The sequence below is a fragment of the Ambystoma mexicanum genome, chromosome 2q, assembly GCF_040938575.1.
Source record: "Ambystoma mexicanum isolate Mex_15411 chromosome 2q, UKY_AmexF1_1, whole genome shotgun sequence".
In the NCBI taxonomy this organism is placed as follows: Eukaryota; Metazoa; Chordata; class Amphibia; order Caudata; family Ambystomatidae; genus Ambystoma; species Ambystoma mexicanum.
The window spans coordinates 691,665,901-691,670,900 of record NC_090924.1 but is presented as its reverse complement, the minus strand read 5'-3'; the positions used below and the strand labels follow the sequence as shown (position 1 = coordinate 691,670,900).

General features: G+C 54.1%; 5 non-coding genes across 5 annotated transcripts in view; 2 read left to right on the top strand and 3 right to left on the bottom strand.

Moving 5' to 3' along the window:
• Positions 1-477: 477 nt before the first annotated feature.
• On the top strand, positions 478-549 carry TRNAP-AGG (transfer RNA proline (anticodon AGG)). The gene has a single exon. It is a non-coding gene; the product is annotated as a tRNA-Pro (tRNA).
• Positions 550-1,354: 805 nt separating this feature from the next.
• On the top strand, positions 1,355-1,466 carry TRNAL-CAA (transfer RNA leucine (anticodon CAA)). The gene is made up of 2 exons: positions 1,355-1,392; positions 1,421-1,466. It is a non-coding gene; the product is annotated as a tRNA-Leu (tRNA).
• Positions 1,467-2,616: 1,150 nt separating this feature from the next.
• TRNAV-AAC (transfer RNA valine (anticodon AAC)) lies at positions 2,617-2,689 on the bottom strand. The gene has a single exon. It is a non-coding gene; the product is annotated as a tRNA-Val (tRNA).
• A 449-nt stretch (positions 2,690-3,138) lies between these two features.
• Positions 3,139-3,210, bottom strand: TRNAP-AGG (transfer RNA proline (anticodon AGG)). The gene has a single exon. It is a non-coding gene; the product is annotated as a tRNA-Pro (tRNA).
• A 1,732-nt stretch (positions 3,211-4,942) lies between these two features.
• TRNAP-AGG (transfer RNA proline (anticodon AGG)) overlaps positions 4,943-5,000 on the bottom strand; it is a 72-nt gene continuing 14 nt past the window's right edge. The window contains exon 1 of the tRNA in view: positions 4,943-5,000. This exon is cut by the window's right edge and continues 14 nt beyond it. This is a non-coding gene — a tRNA (tRNA-Pro).

Genomic DNA, 5,000 nt, shown 5'->3' with positions numbered 1-5,000 from the left:
AAAAAAACAGACATGCTCAGTTCGGGGGATGTAAAGGTATTTACATAGCAAGAACAGAGAGGCTGTTGGGAGATGACAGAAGCCATGCTGCCCCAGAGTTCTCTTCTGAAATTCGCAGGAATCCAGAGGTTGGAGCGGGCTGAGGTAGTGCGCCTTCTTGCCTCTGTCGGCTTTCAAGACACATCCTCCTGCTGGGAAGCTGCCCACCCTGAGCAGTACAGGTATGCGCTCTAGGCCGGTCGGCCACATATATCTCGCCTGATCGAGCCCGATCGAGCGGCAGCAGATGGCCTTTGGCCAGCGAAGGCTGCCGCTCTTCTTCTTGTTTCTCTGCTTGAGAGGCAGCTCAGTCCTCTGCGCTTGCGCCAGGGGCAGGCCACGTGACACGCAGGGGTCAGGCCGTGGAGCGACTGGGGCATGGCGCCAAGTGAGGTAAGTAGACCACCCCCCTCCCCCTCACTGTTCTCTGCATGCGGTGGCTCGTTGGTCTAGGGGTATGATTCTCGCTTAGGGTGCGAGAGGTCCCGGGTTCAAATCCCGGACGAGCCCTTTTTTTTTGGAGCGCCGAAAACAAAAAACACAGAGTCCCCAATTCCCCCCCAAAAATAGTTTGTGCGTGACCGTATCTGGTTCGATGCCCGTCGCCAATGGTTGGCTGCTTTTAAGCCCATGGCCCAAGAGGCAGTGTTGGAAATTCCCCCTCCTTTGTAATGATGCGCTGGCGGCGAGCTGATGTATAAAGGTTTGGACATGCCTTCTGGGTGGGGACTGCCATGGCTCGCGCCACTGTTGCATCCAGCTTGGTCTTTTGTATGTGTCTGCAGCCTGTGTGTGAGGTGCTGTGAGTGCTGCCATGTAGGTCCGGCGCAGGCTTGCGCCAAACTTTCACGTTGGTGTGTGCCACCTGGCAGGTACCAGCGGGCCCCATGAGACATCAGTGCCACAAAGCCTTTCAGCTGAAAGCTGTCCCAGCACACTAGAGCGGAGCCTACCAGAGCTGTTTCTGTAGTGTAGTGGTTATCACATTCGCCTAACACACGAAAGGTCCCCGGTCCGGGCAGAAACATGGTGCTGGTTTCTTTTTATTTCCACAATGTCAATCGGACACATTTGACCGCATGCAGGTTTCGACAGGTATGGACAGGCCGGCACTACGCCATGAGTGATCTGAGGCCAGCCCTTATTTGCACCCTGCAAACTGTCCACTGGCTCCATCAGTGGGCGTTTCCTGCCATCCCTGGGTCCTTAAGTGAGTGTTTGGGTACTTTTGATGCAGAGATCGGGGCATGAAAACCGGCGCTGGCACCTGGCGACATTGGGTACTGAAGAATCTTTCCCAATCCTGCCCATAGCTGTCAGGGTGGCCGAGTGGTCTAAGGCGCCAGACTCAAGAGGCGCAGCTCTTCCCTGCATCTGGGTGTTCTGGTCTCCGATTGGAGGCGTGGGTTCAAATCCCACTCCTGACAAGCCGGGCTCATTTTTTTGAGCACATTTCAGAGTGTAAGGCAGTGCTTTAAGTGGGCCGGGGCCTGCCGGGGCCGGGCCCCGCCAGTCTCCAAAAAGTGGGGCTGAGCCGGGGCCCTGCCGGGGCCCCCCGGTCCCACCACGCCATGGCAGGACGCATTATCCCGCCACGGCCGCAGCCGCGACGGGAGATGCGCCCGCCAGTGTAACGTTAGGCAAGTGGACAGAAGTGCCAGCCAGCCACAGCGTCGCTGAGGCTGGCTGGCACTTCTGTCAGTCACTGTAACTTCCCTGATGACCCCCCATCTGAGGGGTCATCAGGGAATTTACAGTTCCTTTGTTTGCCCTCGCCAGGTCACTGACCCTCTGTGAACCTGCAGGCTCCATGATCTAATATGTAGATTAGATCACGGAGCCCGCGGGTTCCCAGGGGGTGAAAGACGCCTTGGGCTCTGTGATCTCTGCTCAGAGCAGCGATCACTGAGCCCGAGGTGCCTGTCTCCTTTGGCAAATCTTTATAAAAGATGCCTTGAAATGTGTACGTTTCAAGCCATCTTTTATAAACGTAGAAATATTTCTACGTTTATAACAGACGGCTTGAAACGTACACAATTCAAGGCATCTTTTATAAAGCTTTGTCGACGGACAAAACCACCTTGGGTTTTGTCCGTCCTCAACGCTTTATAAAAGATGGCTTGTACGTTTCAAGCCGTCTTTTATGAACATAGAAATATGTTACAAATGTCTATGTTTTAAAAGGTGGCTTGAAAAGTACACAAACCATGGTAAGGTAAGCACACAAGTGTGCGTAACTTACTATGGTTTGTACACTTTCAAGCCACCTTTTATAAACATAGAAATATGTAACATTGCTATGTTTATAAAAGAACGCTTGAAAAATACATAAACCATACCAGTACGCATACAAATATATAAATGCTCTACTACATTTATATATTTGTTTGCGCACCCTACTATGATTTGTGCACTTTTAGGCCACGCCCACAGCGGATATCACGCCCCCAAACGAGGGCCCCCCCTCAATTTCTTACCCCACTTAAAGCACTGGCCGGCCTGTCCATACCTGTCGAAACCTGCATGCGGTCAAATGTGTCCGATTGACATTGTGGAAATAAAAAGAAACCAGCACCATGTTTCTGCCCGGTCTCGAACCGGGGACCTTTCGCGTGTTAGGTGAATGTGATAACCACTACACTACAGAAACAGCTCTGGTAGGCTCCGCTCTAGTGTGCTGGGACAGCTTTCAGTTGACAGGCTTTGTGGCACTGATGTCTCATGGGGCCCGCTGGTACCTGCCAGGTGGCACACACCAACGTGAAAGTTTGGCGCAAGCCTGCGCCGGACCTACATGGCAGCACTCACAGCACCTCACACACAGGCTGCAGACACATACAAAAGACCAAGCTGGATGCAACAGTGGCGCGAGCCATGGCAGTCCCCACCCAGAAGGCATGTCCAAACCGTTATACATCAGCTCGCCGCCAGCGCATCATTACAAAGGAGGGGGAATTTCCAACACTGCCTCTTGGGCCATGGGCTTAAAAGCAGCCAACCATTGGCGACGGGCATCGAACCAGATACGGTCACGCACAAACTATTTTTGGGGGGGAATTGGGGACTCTGTGTTTTTTGTTTTCGGTGCTCCAAAAAAAAGGGCTCGTCCGGGATTTGAACCCGGGACCTCTCGCACCCTAAGCGAGAATCATACCCCTAGACCAACGAGCCACCGCATGCAGAGAGCAGTGAGGGGGAGGGGGGTGGTCTGCTTACCTCACTTGGCGCCATGCCCCAGTCTCTCCACGGCCTGACCCCTGCGTGTCACGTGGCCTGCCCCTGGCGCAAGCGCAGAGGACTGAGCTGCCTCTCAAGCAGAGAAACAAGAAGAAGAGCGGCAGCCTTCGCTGGCCAAAGGCCATCTGCTGCCGCTCGATCGGGCTCGATCAGGCGAGATATATGTGGCCGACCGGCCTAGAGCGCAAACCTGTGCTGCTCAGGGTGGGCAGCTTCCCAGCAGGAGGATGTGTCTTGAAAGCCGACAGAGGCAAGAAGGCGCACTCCCTCAGCCCGCTCCAACCTCTGGATTCCTGCGAATTTCAGAAGAGAACTCTGGGGCAGCATGGCTTCTGTCATCTCCCAACAGCCTCTCTGTTCTTGCTATGTAAATACCTTTACATCCCCCGAACTGAGCATGTCTGTTTTTTTATTTTTATTTTGCTGAGGTGTGGTGCCTTCAACGACCGACAGGTGGCAGGAGAGCACTTTCTCCAACTGTGAAGGGGACTTTTTTCACTTCCTGAGTAGACTGGGCTCAGTGACATATGCCACCAAGCCAGCCACTAGAAAATGCAGGTTTTGCAGCCGTGGGCCAGTGGGGGTTTAAGGGCAGGTGTGCCTCCGGCGTCTCTGGCAGACAGCTCCAGTTGCAAGGCAGCAGAAGAGAACAGGGAGGCTTGCCGGGCGCTGCATTCGGGGGCCCCCACGAGGTTTTCCGCAAGCCTTACACTCTGAAATGTGCTCAAAAAAATGAGCCCGGCTTGTCAGGAGTGGGATTTGAACCCACGCCTCCAATCGGAGACCAGAACACCCAGATGCAGGGAAGAGCTGCGCCTCTTGAGTCTGGCGCCTTAGACCACTCAGCCACCCTGACAGCTATGGGCAGGATTGGGAAAGATTCTTCAGTACCCAATGTCGCCAGGTGCCAGCGCCGGTTTTCATGCCCCGATCTCTGCATCAAAAGTACCCAAACACTCACTTAAGGACCCAGGGATGGCAGGAAACGCCCACTGATGGAGCCAGTGGACAGTTTGCAGGGTGCAAATAAGGGCTGGCCTCAGATCACTCATGGCGTAGTGCCGGCCTGTACATACCTGTCGAAACCTGCATGCGGTCAAATGTGTCCGATTGACATTGTGGAAATAAAAAGAAACCAGCACCATGTTTCTGCCCGGTCTCGAACCGGGGACCTTTCGCCTGTTAGGTGAATGTGATAACCACTACACTACAGAAACAGCTCTGGTAGGCTCCGCTCTAGTGTGCTGGGACAGCTTTCAGTTGACAGGCTTTGTGGCACTGATGTCTCATGGGGCCCGCTGGTACCTGCCAGGTGGCACACACCAACGTGAAAGTTTGGCGCAAGCCTGCGCCGGACCTACATGGCAGCACTCACAGCACCTCACACACAGGCTGCAGACACATACAAAAGACCAAGCTGGATGCAACAGTGGCGCGAGCCATGGCAGTCCCCACCCAGAAGGCATGTCCAAACCGTTATACATCAGCTCGCCGCCAGCGCATCATTACAAAGGAGGGGGAATTTCCAACACTGCCTCTTGGGCCATGGGCTTAAAAGCAGCCAACCATTGGCGACGGGCATCGAAACAGATACGGTCACGCACAAACTATTTTTGGGGGGGAATTGGGGACTCTGTGTTTTTTGTTTTCGGTGCTCCAAAAAAAAGGGCTCGTCCGGGATTTGAACCCGGGACCTCTCGCACCCTAAGCGAGAATCATACCCC